The sequence below is a fragment of the Myotis brandtii genome, unplaced genomic scaffold (assembly GCF_000412655.1).
Source record: "Myotis brandtii unplaced genomic scaffold, ASM41265v1 scaffold311, whole genome shotgun sequence".
Taxonomy (NCBI): domain Eukaryota; kingdom Metazoa; phylum Chordata; class Mammalia; order Chiroptera; family Vespertilionidae; genus Myotis; species Myotis brandtii.
Window position 1 is genome coordinate 221,400 of NW_005361913.1, and position 17,866 is coordinate 239,265.

Genomic DNA, 17,866 nt, shown 5'->3' on the forward strand with positions numbered 1-17,866 from the left:
AGTAGCAAAACTTGGAAAATCACCAAATGTCCATAACAGAAAAATGGATAAATGAATTGTGGTGTATTCTCTAGCAATGAGTGTGAGCAAACTATATGTACAGAAATATGGTTAATTCTCCAACCACAGTGCTAAGCAGAAGTCTGACACAAGGCATTTGTCGTCCATGTTTACTTAAAGTTCAAGCACAGGCAAAAACCATTTCTTATGTTCAAAGGCATCGTGATGGTTACTTTTGGGGGGGACATGGTGGCTGGAATGGGGTACAAGGGTGTTTCTGAGAGTGCTGGAAACAGTCTGTCTTTTGGTCTGGGTTCCAGTTACTTGGGTGTGTTCAGTTTGTGAAAATTATCAACCTGTAAGTATATGATTTTTACACTTCTCTCCACATATGTTATACTTCAATAATAATCCTCCTTTAAAAAGCGGGTGAAGAAAAAGAACACAGTGAAAGAACTTGATTGGAAAGAGCTAGAGATGATGGGGAAAGTTTGCAGAGGGCTGTCCTGGAAGCCCCAGAAAAGAGATGTTTCAAGAAAGAGGAATTGATCCTCACTACCAGATGGCTCAAGGAAGGCCAGTGGGACAAGGTTGGAAAGCGGTCCATGGGACTTGATGACTGACCTCTGAGAGGACACTTTTAATGAGGCAGGAACCAGACAGCAGAGGGTTGAGAGGGAGATGTGAAGAACACAGCTGCTCTGGTAAGTAGCTTGACTGTGCAGGAAAAGAGAGTGACCGAGACAGTAGCTAGAGGCAGCATCCAGTCAAGCAGGTCTTCATTTCCCCCAAGACAGGAGAGATTCGATCAGGTTAATATGTGGGAAAGAGCCAGTTGAAAGAAAGGTACTCAAGTCCCTGAGGAATGATTGATGGGGCCCCAAGGAAGGGGAGGAGGTGGAATTAGCCTTGGGCAGGAGAAGGGGCACTTTGCATTCCACAGACCCTGTGGGAGATGGAGGCCAGGAAGGTGCAGCTACAGGTTCCTTGAGGAAGCCAAGGCTGGGAGCTGAGGGTGCTCACCCTGGCAGCATCTATCATAAACAGGGCATAGGAAAAGGAGATTGAGATAATGTGAATTATAAATTGGTAACAAAAGCAGATTTATAGTCTCATCTTGCCTTTGCTCTTCTTTGATTCTTGATTAAGCAAAGTACATGTCTAGTAAGCCAACTAAGATGGGAGAGTAACTTATATACAGTGTATAGAGACCTCTGGGGCCAAATCATTCCTACACAATCCCCCTCCCACCACACACACACACACACACACACACACACACACACACGCACACACACGCATGCACACGCACATGAACACTTGCTATTATATTCATCTAATTAATTGGTAAATTATAGGTAGTCTTGTTATTCAATACAGATTGACAGTTTCAACCAATTAGCAACAGCAACAAAAAAGTTTTCTGGAATTCTTTTCCCAGTTGCAGGTATTTCTGCTCTGGGAGAACTGGACCCTTTCAAAAGTATGCTGTCCCTGGGAAAGCAAGGCTCTAGTTTCTGGGTCTCATCCTTTACCTCAACCTACACTGTAGGCCACCAGGGCCCTCTTGTTCTCCCTGTACTCTTCTCTCTCCTAGACACCCAGCCCGGGTCATATCTCTGGAGCTGGTCCAGTCTTCAGACTGCATGGAGCATCAACTGGCACCCTGACCTTCATCAAAGTCAGGATCAACTTAGGGAAATTGTTCATATGAAAATTAAAGCTTTGGACATGTATCTTTGGAAACTGTTCGTGGACCTTAGGAGGTGGGGGAGGGGGTATCTACACACCCGAGTATGAAGAACTCTGCTCTAGCAGAATACCACTAAATCAAGCCATTATCAAAAGTGAGGAGGCAGGTTGCTAGTCCAAGCACATTTTACACACGCACTTTAAAAACTGTTTAGAGTTTTGCTGACTTGACATTTCGAAAACCCACCAGAGCCCAGGGATTTCACATTTTCTGGGTATTAAGTGCAAGAGAATTGGCCAGATAACAGAGTTTGGGGGATGCCTAGGAGTGTTTCATAGCAGACCATTAGTCTGGGCTGTTAGCACATGGGCCACAGCGGCGGTTCTGAGCCGCTGGCTGTGCACAGTCTGGTAACACCTGGGTAACCCCGCTCCCCAGCCAGACCTGCCACTCTGCAACCCCAGGGCATCGTGAGCTCAGCCTCAAGGCTCAGGCATTCCAAAGGGCTCTGCCAGAGCAGAGCAACCAAGTGACAAACTTGAAAAACAGACGAAAGAGACATTCTGGTGCCAAAAACAAATCTGGAGACTCAAGGACCTGGTGTAATTCAGCACAAGTTCTTTGTGGTGATCCTCTAAGTAAGATCATTAATAGCAGTGATTTGAGTCCCTGTGTGGGAGGTGTGTGCTACTTACAATGCTAGGGAAGCCCGGGCGCCTCCCCTGGGAAATTTGCAATAAGGGAGTTGGCAAGTGAAATCTCCACAGACCGGGGCAGGGGCTCTGCTGCACCTTCCACTGCAGGTGCAGAGCCTGCATCCTGGTGCCGCGTCGCAACAACCATGACCAGGAGGAGCTCACTTCCACTGTGCCCGCCACGCGGGCAAAACCGCACAACCACAAGGATGTCAGTTCTTCAGTTACTGTTTGACCTTGAGCACGGGGAAGGCAGAGGAAAGTGGGAACGACGTGGGCAGCGTTCTGTGAGGTGGTAGAAGTGGTGTGGGGAAATAGTTCCTGTGGTTGCAGTCTGCTCAGCCACACAGAAAGCTTGTGGTTGGTTGTCAGATTCCTTCCGCTAACTGTGTCAAAGGGACAAAAACCTCTCTTGGGTGAGGGAAATCTCTCTTCAGCAACTCCGTATCACCTCTTCCTTAATGATGCGCAGCATCCTGCCCTCTGCCTCCTCCTCTGTCACACCCTTTGGGGCAGGGGAAGTTGGAACGGGAAAGAGGTCTTCATGCTTAACGGCAAATGATGGGTTGGTCTTCGTCCCTGCCCTGGACTCATTTCTGTGTTGACCGCAGTGGGAATGTGGCTGGGTCATTTTAGCAGGACACAGAGAGCCTTGGGAACTCTGATGTCTAAGCAGTCCCCCTTAGCAGTTACCTGGGAGCCCCCTTCAATGGTGTGCAAGCAGCTCTATCCTCATAGCTTAACCAAATTCGGATTCTATTTACTTCTATTAAATTATTTCAAAAATGCTGTTCCTTGACCTGTGTGGTTCAAAGGTTAGAGTGTCAGCCCTCAACCGAAGGGTCGTGGGTTCAATTCCCAGTCAAGGGTATATACCTGGCTTGCAGGTTAGATCCCCAGCCCCAGTTGGGGTGCCGGCGGGAGACAACCAATTGATGTGTCTCTCTGACATCGATGTTCCTCTCCCCTACCACCCCCGCCTTCTACTCTCTCTAAAAAATCAACGGCAAAAAATATCCTCGGGTGAGGATTCACAAAAAAAAAATTTTTAATGCTGTTCTTCAATATCAATTAATGAAGATTTGAGTGTGAATACTGTGGTAATGTGGAAAATCAGTCTTTGAAATCAGACAGAACTGGGTCCATATCTCAGATCTGCCCCTTAGCCGTGTGACTGCTGGTGACTCTCTAAACACCTGTGTGTATTTAAAAACAGGATGTTGCTATTAAAATGATGAGAGAAAATGTTTGCATTAATCCAGGAGCCCTTCAAGAGGGTTTTGTTTTTTTAATAAAAGATGCTTCTTTATTTTTCTCTCAATAGCTATTTAAGTTTGTTAGATTATATTTGGAGAAAAATTGAACATGGTCCATCCAAGTCCCTTAGTACAGAGGCTGTGCTGCTTTATAAAGAGATAACATCAGGTTAATATTGGTTTCTCAGCATGCCTGGAGAAGCCCTCTTAAGTGATAGCCCTGTCATCAAAGACAAAACAAACCTTGTAGTAAAATAGTTATCACTGGCTTTCAGCCTTTAGCAGCTAAATGGCAGCTAGAGAATGGCAAACACTCAGGGCCTAACCCAGGAATGAATTCCAGCCGGGAGAGACTCCCAGCAGGGCTGCGCAGACCTCGTCCAGAGCACGTAGGCTTTCCCTCTGAAAGGTGTTGGATCAGGACTTTCAAGATACCAAGAGTAAATTCTTGCTTTTCAAACCAGAGACTCGCCCTGTGTAGAAGGTGCTTCCATGGTTTGCATCCTCTGTGTCATGCGGGTTAGAGAAAGAATAAAACCACCCTTTGACTCAGGCTGAGTGCAGTCAACCAGAGTAGGGGAGGTGGGGCATGCAGTGAGCTTTGGGGAGAATGCCAACAGACCTCTTTACTGTTATTATTACTGTTGTTGAAGCCATGGACAGATCACTGGGATCAGTCAGAGACAGCCCTCACAAGTTCCTCTGAGATAAGTCTGTTTTTAAACAGAGCAAGCTTTTATCATTGCTTCCTAAGAACATTGCCTTCTACTTTTACTGATGGCCGGACACAGGTAACACCTATACTGTACTTTATGATATTTAATTGATTTTAAATTGGCTCACTTTTTATACTTAGCTGAATCTTCAACAATGATCTAGGCAACCACAGGGTTTTTATGTTATGTTTTTCTAGAGCACTTTAGAGCCCAGAACTATTAAAATACATTGTCCACGGACCACTTAGCTACTCTTGTGTCCCACCAGTAGGCACACCATACTTTGAAAGGCACTTCTTTAGATGGTCAAGTATATCATGAAAGGGGGGACTATTATAAGGATGGGATTAATGCTTACTTTTCTTTTTCTATACTACTTATTAAACGTTCTCCCAACCTCTTTTTGGTTAAAGAAACTCTTAAGTATATAAAAATTCTTTCATGTACACCATCTCACTGGATCCTCACAACTGCCTGTAGGTAGGCTGGATAAACATTATGGCCTGCACTTACAGAGGAAATTGAGGCTTGGAGTTTAAATTACTTTTTCAAGAATACAGAGCTAGTCCCTATTGCAGTAGGAATAAGACCTTATACCTTCAGACACTTTATCAGCCAGTTACATGACACTTCTCCTTCTTAGTTAGTTCATGGCTGACAGGGCCCAGGTGTGTGTATGTGCTCTTAAGCTACTCTCATCATCAAAGACAGAAACTTAAGTCAAGGTCAACTTGTCACAGAGACAAGACTTCTATTCCAACTCAATGGAAAATAGTGTGGCTTCTGTTCTCTTCAAGATTTTGGTGGTTAAGGACACATGCTTTAGAATCAGACACACGTGGGTTTGAAACTATTCCACTGCTTAGCAAGTGCATGACCCTGGGAAAGTTTTTAAAATTTTGATCAGTTTCATCACCTGTACAGTGAGTAGTGGCTGTTGAGAACCCTTACATCACCGAGCCATGATTAACCGAGATGATACGAAGAGTCTATCACTGTGCTCAGTCTAAAGGGAGCATTAAGGGACGGCTACTATTACTTTGGTAAGAAATGTCTATTGTTGATGCATTTGCTATGTAATACTTTGAAATCAATGATGACATGATTGAACTTTTAAAATGTAGGTCCACCTTCATGCATATCCAAATATGCCTATAATAATAGAAGTCTATGCAAACATTTACTATTTCCCCTCTAAATGCATTAACATCTTGTGACCCAATAACCATCATCACCTCTCCAAATGCCTTCACAGCAGCAAAGATACTTCACATTTTTATAGGGCTTAAAATGGACTCGGGTATGCTAACTCAAGTCATCTGTCCTTCATAACTGCCCTTGGATGCAGGTATCATTCTCATTTCACAGATGAGGAAACATTTTAAAAAGGATGGCCTGCCAAGGCCACAGAGTGTGTAAATAGAAAAGTTGGGGCAGAAACATAGGCCTTCTCATTCTTTCCCACCACATGAGTCTGACAAAGCAGGAACTAAACACATGGTTGAATCTTCCTTTGACTTATATCTTCTCTTCCTGGTGCATAACGTCACAGCCTCTGCAAAGGTTGCCCAGTGCCTCACTGGGCTTCGGGAAGCACCCCCTTTTCAGTGGACACCAAGGTAGGAGGCAGTTGTTAGCTCTTCATCCTACTGTAGTTGTATCCCTTTTATTTCAACAGGGGAATCAGGCAGCTGAAATCCAGTATTTTCTAGAAAGGAAAACTGAGTCATTTGTTTTTCCGCTGATTTCCATTCTTACCGCCGACTGTGCTGATAGATGGCAAACATGATCATCTTTTGGTGACTCAGCCACATATTGGCAGCTTGTCTGGGATTCCAATTCCACTTCAGGATACTAACTTCCTATTTCCTCCCCATTTCAGAAATCATCACAATAGACTTTAATTACCACTGTGAGCATCCAGAGGGAGGAAAAGGCGGGTTGGTTTTACACAGTTAGCTCTTTCAGTCTCGAAGAGGAGACCTTTGGCGGAGAGCCTGCAGGAACAGGCATCACCCAGCCCTCTTTCTAAAAGGTCCAAGAGCCCCTTGGGAGGGCTCTGGGCCTCAGACTTCGCTTACACTTCAGAGAAAAATTAAGGAAAAGCAAAAATGAGCAGCACTGGAGAGAGGAGGCAAAGGCTAGAAAAGTGAAGAGGGACAGAGGAGAGGTTCTCCTCTCAGGTCCGTCTCACGTCACTTTGGCCCACAGGCAGGAAGACCCAGTGGGACTGACGCAGTTGGAAAGAGTAGCTGGTATTCCTCTTCCTCTCGCCTCTCCTCCCCCGAAGGCCTCGCAGCGTCAGTCACCATTCCAACTGAACACCTTTGCAACATTAAGTATTTACTCACTGCTCCCCACTATGGAGAACTGTTATTGCGTCAGATCACTTAGTAGTATTCTCTCTTGATTAGATTATGAATTATACTTGAAGTTGTTTTAGTGGAGTCTGTATTCTATTTTTATTCAGATTAAAGGGCAGGATTTGTAAAACACTCCCAACAGCTTTGGTAAAACACTTTAATTCACTGGGTTTGACTACATTGGCTCCAAGACTGAATTCAACCAGGCATAAATGTCTCCAAGGGCAATATAAGGTTCTTTGCTGTACAAATACATTTGTGAAAAAACAGCTTTAATAAAAACTGTATAATACATGCCTAGCATGGGAGAATTCGCACGCGGCCTAGGTTGTTAGTCCTTGCATAGTTTTCTTTTGGCTGCTGGTCATGCAAAAAACAAAGTACAGTCCATAGCATCTTTCTGTAGGTGTCATGCACACTGCACAGAAGCAACCTGGGATGGGCTTGGTGGCCAAGCTACTCAATTAGGATCTCTGGGGTTGAGGCCCAGGAATCCAGTGTTTTATTTTTTAAAAATTTTTTTATTGATTTCAGAGAGGAAGGGAGAGGGAGAGAGAGAGATAGAAACATCAATGATGAGAGATAATCATTGATCGACTGCCTCCTGCAAGCCCCCTACTGGGGATTGAGCCTGAAACCCAGGCATGTGCCCTGACCAGGAATCGAACGGTGACCTCCTGGTTCATAGATCAATGCTCAACCACTGAGCCATGCTGGCTGGGCAGGAATCAGTATTTTTAACAAGCTTCCCAGGTGATTATGATGCACCTTGCATTTGAGAAGCACCCCAGAGATTAGAAAGACAGGCCAGTATATTCCACGAGTGTGTGAGGGTTTGCCATTCAAGTTTAGTTAATTCTCACAGCTTTCAGATGACTACAAACCAGTCACTGTTGTAGAAACCACCAGGAGTGGAATTGGTTTATATTAAGAAAATATAACCTTGACTTCCATTATGTCACCCATAAATCTTTGAGAATTTTAACTTACTGAATCATAGAACTCAGGTCTGGGATCTTTTATGTGAAACTCTTATTTGAACGCACGGGTATTTATTCATTTTTAATTCAAGGAAAAGGACTCCATAGATAAATAAAAAGAATGGTTTATGACAACAAAGGCATATTCTTTGTGCAGACTTACATCGTTAGCAACCAGAATCTCCGTACCAAGTGTCTGTGTGTGTGTGTGTGTTTTCTTTCTTTCTTTTCTTTTCTTTTCTTTTCTTTTCTTCTTTCTTTCTTTCTTTCTTTCTTTCTTTCTTCCTTCCTTTCCTTCCTTCCTTCCTTCCTTCCTTCCTTCCTTCCTTCCTTCCTTCCTTCCTTCCTTTCTTTCTTTCTTTCTTTTTTTATTACAAAAGAGGTTGGGCCTGTCCGGGTTAAATCAATAATTCGGTGGGCTTCAAATGACACATCTGGAACAAGTGCAGCTATGGCTTTGTCAGCATTTTTTTTACTTGGAATCATTGGACTTGATGTAATGACTGCCAATGACGCCTCCAGTGAAGCTCGATCTCAAGTCAGTTCACCACCTATGCGAACAGTTTTTGAGGGTTGTCTATTGCCAGGCAATTATGCTGGGTACTATTTTATAAAGAGTTCCTCTCAACGCTCAGCTGTGCATCAGAATTCCCTGTAAAGCTTTTATAAAATATTGAAGTACGGGTCCATCCCACATCTACTGAATTGAAACCTTTAGGGGCAACATCCACATAACTGAATGCACAAACCTCCCCAGTTGGTCTTAGTTCAGAACCAAGGTTCAAAACCATGGTGTTAAAAATCCTACCTTCTGAGAATTTCTAGTCTATAATAGATAATCTACACTAATAAAAGAGAAACATGGTAATTGGCGTACGACCGCTACCCTTTTCATTGGCTAATCAGTGAGTATATGCAAATTAACTGTCAGCCAAGATGGCGGCCGGCAGCCAGGCACTGAAGCGAGCAGGGAGGCTTGCTTGCTGCAGACTCCAACGTTCCCCGCCTCACTTGCCAGCCTCTCAGTTGCAACTCTAAGCAACTATATACTATGTTGCAAATAAGAAGCTAAACAAAACCCCAGAAAAGGGCTTCCATTCAGCCGGGCTCGGACCGCAACATTTTTTTATAAATACATTTGTCATAGGACATGTAGTAAGAACATATTTTAGACAAAACACAATAGCAACAGATAACAACAGAGCCAACACAGAAACAAATATATAGACAGAAGGGTAAATCCAAAATTGGCAGAGATTAGAAAAAGCACAGAGATATTTCTGGGCAGACTCTATGACACCTGGTTGATGGGAAGAGGAATAGACTGCATTTGTTGTTTTTTTGGGAATTCAAATTAAAAGCTTATAGTCAGAAAAACTGGATCTAGTTTAAAAGGCAATGCTTCAACTTTTTCATAATTCTTATATATTTGAAGTTGTATAAAAATTATACAAAGAAAGTATCTAGAGTGTATATAATTTGTATTAAAATTATATGACCTCTAATTTTTATTTTAGGGCAAAGCTATAAACAACTAAATTCTACATAAGACTGTATATGTTATCAGGAAAAATAAAAGACCAAACCAATATGCTGTGACCATGTATGAACACATATTACATGTGTGTCTAAGTGAATTTCAGGCAGCTGTATATTAAGTGAAAAGAAATCAAGGGTGTGCAGTCCAGCTAATGAGAGGTTCTCTGAAGGGCATTCTGTGGAATGTATTTCTCTTGGCAGTTGCTCTAGTGGACTCGATTAAATTCTAAGCAGATTTCTTTAATCCTTAGCTCTAACTGGGTCAGCATCATCTGATTCTGAGTATTATTACTGGAGACATATGCACAGTGATTATTGAAATAGCTGTAATAAGCTTACCTAGAAAGTTGCTTTTTCTTTGAAAATTTTGCTTTTTCTTTCAGCTCAAAAGATCCAATTCACATAAATTGAAAAGTCTCAAGTAGGACCACCATAATGTAGGGGCGGGAACAAACTGAGGCGCCCTCAGAAGAGAAAAATTCCTTCGAGGTTTTTTGTGTTTGTTTTTAGACTGCTTAGTAAAAATACTTAATTCGCCTACCATCTTCTCTATTTGGTTCAGAAAGATTCTGTTGGGTAATTTGAGGACATGAGCTTAAAGAGTCTTCAGAGTTGGGAAGAGAAACATATTGTTTTAAAATCAGAAAATCTAAACAAAAGAGTCAGCTCTGTAGCTACCCCTTACCAGAGACCATCACTAACAGGAGGAACAGTGATACCATTTCAAATTGGGTACCACTCATTAGGTTAGGGTCCTTGTCCTGTACCCCGTCATCTCACCAAGTTCTCTTATTGTTTGTAGTTTGGTAGGATTCTCTTTGAGGTTTATGTTTACAAATATATTCCATGTAATCATTTTATTTCATCCAAGTTTTTTTTTTTTTAACCTCTACATTCTTTCTCTTGCTTTATTGTATTGGCCAGTATTCCTAGTACAGTGTTAACTAGTATTCAGATAGCAATAGTAATAGGTATTCTTGCTATGCTTCTCTGTATCAGAATGTCTCCGGTGTTATTCGTCCATTAAGTATGATGCAGACATTTTAGGTTGCTACCCCACAGCATCCCCAGATAAAATTACGTTAATAGATTTTTAGGTTACAGGACCATCCATGCATACCTGGGAGAAACTCCAGAGTTTACAAATGTAGAAGGCACTATAGTGGCTGGGCCTAAGGAAGCTATAGTACCATTTGTCAATGATCTGTACTACGGAAAGGGGATCTTAATTCTGTTTGCTTTTGAGATGTCTAGATTGAAAATTCATCACAGGAAACATACTTCATCCATCTCTGTATTCATAAATACTCATTGCCCCAATATGCATTATAGGAAACATTTAAAATGCCCTCCCATCTTTGTAACTGAGTCTTTGAGTCATACTGCCAGATTACCTAGAGGAGTTCTCAACCCCTCATACGCTGTCTCTCACCTGCCCATGCAGTGCCCCAGCCACGGGGACTTCTGGTAGTCAGTGGGCTCATCCACTCCACACTATTGCCCGTTTGCACCAGTCAGATCTCTGCCCATCTGTGATTCCCACAATGGAAATAGCAGCATCTTTTCTTGTTTAATGGTCTTCAGAAGCTGCCCTGTGTCTACAGGCTGAGGATCAGCAGTAGGATGAGAAGCCAGAGACCCTGAAGGCAGGATTTCCCAACTCACCTCCGAGCATGCAGGCTGGGGCCGGGGTGTTGGGGAATGGGAAAGGGAGACTAGGCAGGAAGGAAGAAATGACAGCAAGAACGACACTCCCATTGATGTTTACCAGTGACAGAAACAGATGTCAACTGACCAGGCAGTTCCATTATGTTCTTCAGTTTGGTTGTCTAAAACGACCTGTGAAGCTATTTTAAAGTGCATAAACACGAACACCTATCCTATATAATGAAAGCATAGTATGCAAATTGTCCCCTCAACCGGGAGTTCATCCGGGAGTATGTCCAGGGGGCAAGGCCGGCCGGGGGAAGGGAGGGAGGCCCCGGCTGGCAGCCGCCAGCTGCTAGGGACCCTACCAGTGCATGAATTTCACCCAGGCATGTGCTCTTGACTGATATCGAACCCAGGACCCATCAGTCGGCGGGGTAATGCTCTATCCACTGAGCAAAACTGGCTAGGACAGTTGTTGCAAGTTTTATAATTTCATTGTAATTTTATAATGAAAAAAATACACTTAAGTTGGTCATTGAATTGTGAGTTTCAAAGAAGTCATATTTTTATAATATGGTTTGATGGCCTTAAAGCCCTAATAGTTCATCCCTCTTTCAATATTTCTGCTTTGTTGTATGTACACTTTAATTTTTTAAAATTTAGTTTTAATTATAGTTGACTTACAATATTCTATTAGTTTTGGGTACATAACAGTGATTCAATATTTATATTCCTTACAAAGTGATCATCACAGTAAGTCTAGTAACATCTGTCATAACACATAGTTAATATGATATTATTGACTCTATGCCTATGCTGTATTTTAATTCCTGTGACTTATTTTATAACTGGCAGCTTGAAGCTCTTATTCCTCTTCCCCTTTCCCCCAACCCCCTCCCCTACGGCAACCATCAGTTTGTTCTCTGTATCTATGAGTTTGTTTCTGTTTCATTTTGTTTGTTCATTTGTTTTGTTTTTTAGGTTCCACATATAAGTGAATACACTTTGAGTTTTTAATCTGTAATTTAGTTTTGAGTTTTTTTTTCACCATTATATAAAATATTTGAGTTTTCAGCACTGAATTTGATTGGAAATTTAAAATTTAAATATTTCTAAGACCAAGTGATGAAAGACAAACTATCAACATATTCTAAAATCCAAGTAATAAGATTTAACTAAACCACATGATTCAGAAACAGGATTAAGGGCATCTCTGTGAAGTCCAGATGATTGCCACTGGTAAAAACTAAAATGCTTTGACTGCTACAGAAAAATGCTAGAAAATGAAGCTCTCAACTGTCATTTGGAACATAAAAGCTTATGTTTAACAGGGGACAACTGTTGAAAAAATTCTGTCCTCTCTTTTACAATTACTTTATACTGGAGAGGTTTTTTTTTAACCATTGCAGTCAGAAAATTATTTCTATAAGTAAGCACTTAGTTCCACCCTAAAAAGGAAAACTGCTTCTAACTGAATTTATCAGTTTTACAACTGCATTTTATTGAAGATGGATTAAGAGAGACCATTTTAGAGGAGCAAAAAAATCAGTGTGTCGTGTTTATGTTTCAAAACACGAACGTATGATGTGTATGTGCTCAGAAGTCACTCAGGAGGCTAATTGAACGCCACCGCATGTGTAGGCTGCAACGAACTGAGAGCAGTTCAAGAATTTGAAGCTGAGCAAGATCTAGATATTTGCTGATTATTTTAAAAGAACATCTTGGTCCAAGGCGAAAACCCTGATGTGTGTTTTTTTTTTTAAAAAAGGAATGAATGTTAATTTTTTACAAACTAAACTTGAAGGGCATTTAATTAATAGCCAAATTTGACTGAGTTCATAGATGTATAACCTTATAAATCAATAGAGAGCTCACTAAAGTTTGTTGAGTGAGAGATCCATGCAAAGTGCTTAGAAGAGTACCTGATGATGACCAACATTTCTTGTAATATACACACATCATGGAATAGCAGAACCACCACAAGCTTAGGAGTCAGTCTGGCCTAGGTTCACATCCCAAAAAAGGAAATTACTTAACCTCCCTTGCACAGTTTCACCAGGGAGCAAGACGGTGATATTCCAGATTCTGTAGAACACGTCCAAACTTGTCTTCACTTACATTTCCCGTTTCTGCCACGTGAGGTAGGCTATCTCCAGGCGGAGTTGCAGGGTGAGTCAGGTTTCAGAGGGAGTGTATTAGGAGGCTCTCGGACATGTTTCATTTTGAGAGAAGAATGATGTTTTGAGCTCTTGGTCTATAAGCAGGTATATAATGTCATAGGAAAACCAAATGATATCAAAATCAAACTTGTGTGGCACTTGATAAAAAAAAAGCCTGAGTTGACAGACTCACCCTCAGAAAAATAGGGAAATTACATGATTTCATTAAACAAGTTATTCTCACTCAAAAAGATACATAGGCATTAGTGAATACTTCTTCCTGCTTAGCAGACAAGAACTCTAACCTACTCAATAGAAATGGTTATCCCTAAATTATATTAAAGGATTGAAGGTACACTTTGAATAAAATCATATACTATATGTGTGTATTAAAATTAATATAATAAACAACTACAAACCACACTGTTAATGTAAAAACTTGCTTCTGTAAATTTCCTTTTACGAGAATTTCAGCAAGTATTTCTGTAAGACAAATTCATAGAAGTGAAATTGCTGGGTCAAATTACATTGTCACATCGTAAATGTCACATTACCTTGGTAAATTAGCTTCTGAAAAGTTACACAATTTATAGGCCAACCAAATGTAGCTGTGCCCTGAATCCCAAAGCTTTTCCAACTCAATCTGCTTTTCAGTTACATTCAACCCACAGCGAGAGCATAGAATATGAACTGTCTTAGATGTCTCTCATATCTGATCAACTAATAAATGGACTATAGCATTCATCCTGTCCAACTAAATCTAACAGTTGGTAAATTCATTTGCATTTTTATGTACATAATTGTATCATTTGCAAACATATGACTTTTATTTCCTTTTCAAAAAATCCTCATGTCTTTTTTTTTTTCTTGCCTTATTGTACGGCTAGAATCTCTAGCACAATGTTGAATAGAAGCAGTGATTTGTATGTATCCTTGTGTTGTTCCTGATCTCAAAACAATTATTTTACCACAATCTGTCTGTACTACACTGCAACTCTATCAGTTTAGAGAAGTCCTACAAATAGTTTACTAAGCATTGGGTTTGTGTGGTGTTTTGTTTTTTTTTTAATCAAAAATGGCTATTGAATTTCATCAAATCCTTTTTTTTTAACTTGCATCTTATTGAGATAACTATATTTTTCTCCCTTTAAAAATGTGGCAAATGTGTTGCTTTTTCAAATATTAAATAAACCACGTTTGCATACATGGAGAACTAACTTCATGTGGTAGTGATACATTATCCTTTTTGATTATTGCAAGTATCTTTTAGATATGTTGTGATTTCTTGGCCAGGTTTTGATATCAAGGTTAGGATGAACACAGATTGTTTGGAACTATTGCCTTTTCTGTATCCTGGAAGGATTTATATAAAGTTGGAGTAATTTCTCCATTAAATGTTTGAAAGAATTCACTGGTGAGGTCTTACTTTTCTTTGTGGGAAGGCTTTTAATAACCAATTCCATTTCCATTAATAGAAGAAGACTCTCCAGATTTCCTATTTATTTTGTCAATTTAATTTTTGAGGAGTTTGTCCTTATTCAAATTTTAAAATTGATATTCATTTGTTTATTATATCACTTTTTAAAAAATGTTTGTAGAGTCTATAATATTCTTTTTCATTCAGATACTATTTTTCTTTTTTATTGACTTCTTACTGGAGGTTTATCAATTTTTATAAGCTTTTCAAAGAACCAGCATTTAGCTTTATTGTTTTTCTTTAGCTTTGTTTTCTATATCACTGCTATCCACTGTTTTGTTTTCTTCTTCCTACATTTTTTGGTTTTGATTTACAATTTTTGTTTCTTGAAATGAAGCTTAATTGATTTTAACCTTTCGACTTTCATAGTAAATGTAGTTAAGGTTATAAATTTCTCTCTAAACATTGCTTTAGTGGCAGCACAAAACTTTTGATATGGCATGTCTTCATTATCATTCAGTTTAAAATATTTTCTAATGCCTGTTATTTCTTCTTTGATCCATGGATTATTTAGAAGTGTGTTCTGTTTAATTTCTAGGTACTTGAGGATTTTCTAGTTATCTTTTGTTACTGATTTCTAGCATTATTTCTCTGAAGCCAGAGAGCATATTTTGAATTATTTCAATCCTCTGAAATGTTTTGAGGCTTTCTTTATGGCCTGGTTATTGTCAGTTTTGGTCAACTTTAAATATGGCCTTAAATGAAATATGAATTCTGTCATCACTGACAAGTGTACTCTGTATGTAAATTAGGTCATTTGTTAACTGTGTTCTTCAGATTTATATTTTTACTACAGTTTTGTCTATTCAGAGGTATGTTAAAGTAATGCTTCTAATTGTGATTTGCCCATTTTTCCTTTTAGTTGTATATTTTGCCTTGTACATTTGAAACGTATTAGAATATCCCTCTCTCTACTAATGCTTCTTGACTTAAAATCTGTTTTCTCTGATATTGGTATAGCTACATTACGGTTTTTCATTAGTAGTTGCATGGTTTATCTTTTTCCATCCTTGTAGTTTTTGTGACTTTAAGATGTGTCTCTTGAACACAGGATGTAAATACATTTTGTTTTCTTCCCCAATCTGATAATTAGTTTATTGCTTGGAGTATTTAGTCCATTTTCACTTTATGTAATTATTGATTTAGGTAGTTTTATACCTACTATCCAACTATTTATTTTTTATTCAACCCATTGTTTCATTTTTTCCTTCTGCTTGTCTTTTAGTTTACTCAAATAATTCATTTCCCTTTCTTTTAACTTATCATTCTTTTTGATATTACAACACATATCTTAAATATAATACATTTACCTTGATAATGCAAGAACTTTATAATACTACCATTCTTTTTGCGTTTTCCATTATTGTTGTCATGTATTTTAACTCTACATAAATTTCAGACTCCATATTACTAGTATTGCTTTATAATAGTCAATATTTATCTACACTCATCTTTCTGGAGGTCTTCATTCTTTTCTGCATTCCTATATTTCCATCTAGGGACATTTCCCTGTGCCTAATGACCCATCTATAGGCCTGCTAGTGACTAATTCGCTTTTTTGTTTGTCAAAAGCATCTAGAGTTCACCTTCATTTCTGAAGGATATTTTTACTCTTTATAGAACTTTGAGCTGATAATCCCCACCCCCCATCACTTCAACAATGTTTTCTAGATGTGCTGACATTAATAACTGTGACAAAATGAAAACACTGAAATTGCTTAATGCAACGCTTTTAGGATTTCTAGCACCTAGACACATTTCGGTCACTTTAAATTCAAGGTCACAGAATCAGGATCAAGAGCTTGAAAGACTTTACAGATTACCTAGCCCAATTTCCTCCCCAATAATAATCCTTGTAGATAGGTATTTAGTTTTTGTCTTGAACGCTTTTTTAGTTTTGGAAACTCACTAAATCACAAGACAATGCATGTTACTTGAAGAAAGTTCTAATCATAAATTGCTTCCTTAGAGAACCCTGACATGAAAACTGCCCCATGCAACTCAGTCATGGCACTTCATTCTGCCTGAAGGAGCAGCAGAATGTTTATCTTTGGTTTTCACTTTGACATTAGAAGAAAGCTATTAAGTCCATGGCTTCCAGGTTAAGCATACCTTTCTCTACCCTTCCCAATTCCACCCTCAACCTTCACCACAGCCACACGGGTCAGTAATCCCTGTCAATTATGTTTCTAAAAATAAACTGGAATGTAGGTCATCATCCCCACAGACAGTGGCTTCATTGAGGGCCCATTTCCCACCTGGATTGCTACCTCTTTTCCTGGTTAGGAGCAGAAGCCAAGAGAGCTCATGCAAACCCTATTCTCTCTCTACTTAAATCTTCAACCGCTCTCCTGGACAGCATTGTTCTGAGACAGAGTGCGGAGGGGTAAACTTTATTCTGTTACCTGCTCTGTTGTTCTCTCATTATTAGCAAAGTTTATCCTACAAAACCAGCTGTAACCCAGAAAAACTTTGGCAATTTTAGATGCAACAGTTATAACTAAGTGAATAAGTGTTAATACACACACACTAAAAATGACCATTGAGTTGGGATTTGAAAACCCTAAAATTCAGTATCCTAGAAACTAGAAATAAAAAATTTCTAGCCTGAAAGTCTAGGATTTATGACAGCTCCTGTCTTAAAAAAAATGAAGATGCAACAATTTAGAAAGACAGAATTTATAAACAGAATTTAAAGACAAAATTTATAATAAAGACATGTGGGTTCAAGTCCCATCACCCTTTCTTATTAGCTACATAACTTAGAGTAAATATTTAACTTTTTTGAAGTCTATTTGCTCATCTGAAAAGGACAGTTAAGAATACCCGATTTTGTGAAGATTAAATTAGATAGCAACCACAAAGCAAGTTTGTTTAAATAAAAAATGAAGGAAAGAAAAAGTAAAAATTAAGTTTTCAAAGCAGCATTATTCACAGTGAAAAAAACAACAACACAAAAACTGGAAGCAACCTAAATGTCTTATCAATAGTGGGATGAGTATATTTACCACAGGAATACTCTACTGTAGTTTTTTTTTTTTTTAAGGCAAAAGGAAAAAGATGGTTTAATCTCGAAAATATGTTGAATGTAAGAAGACATAAAAGAATCAAACAATTATTTCACTTGTAAAAGTTAAAAAAAAACAACAACAGGCAAATAATACCTAGGTAGCAAATTAAAAAAAAAAGCCAGGGAATCCTATGTAATAAAAGACAAAAAGGGTAATTAACCATACCTTCGCTACGCTTCCCATTGGCTAATCAGGGTGATATGCAAATTAACCGCCAACCAAGATGGCAGCCGGCAGCCACGCAGCTGAAGCGAGCAGAAGGCTTGC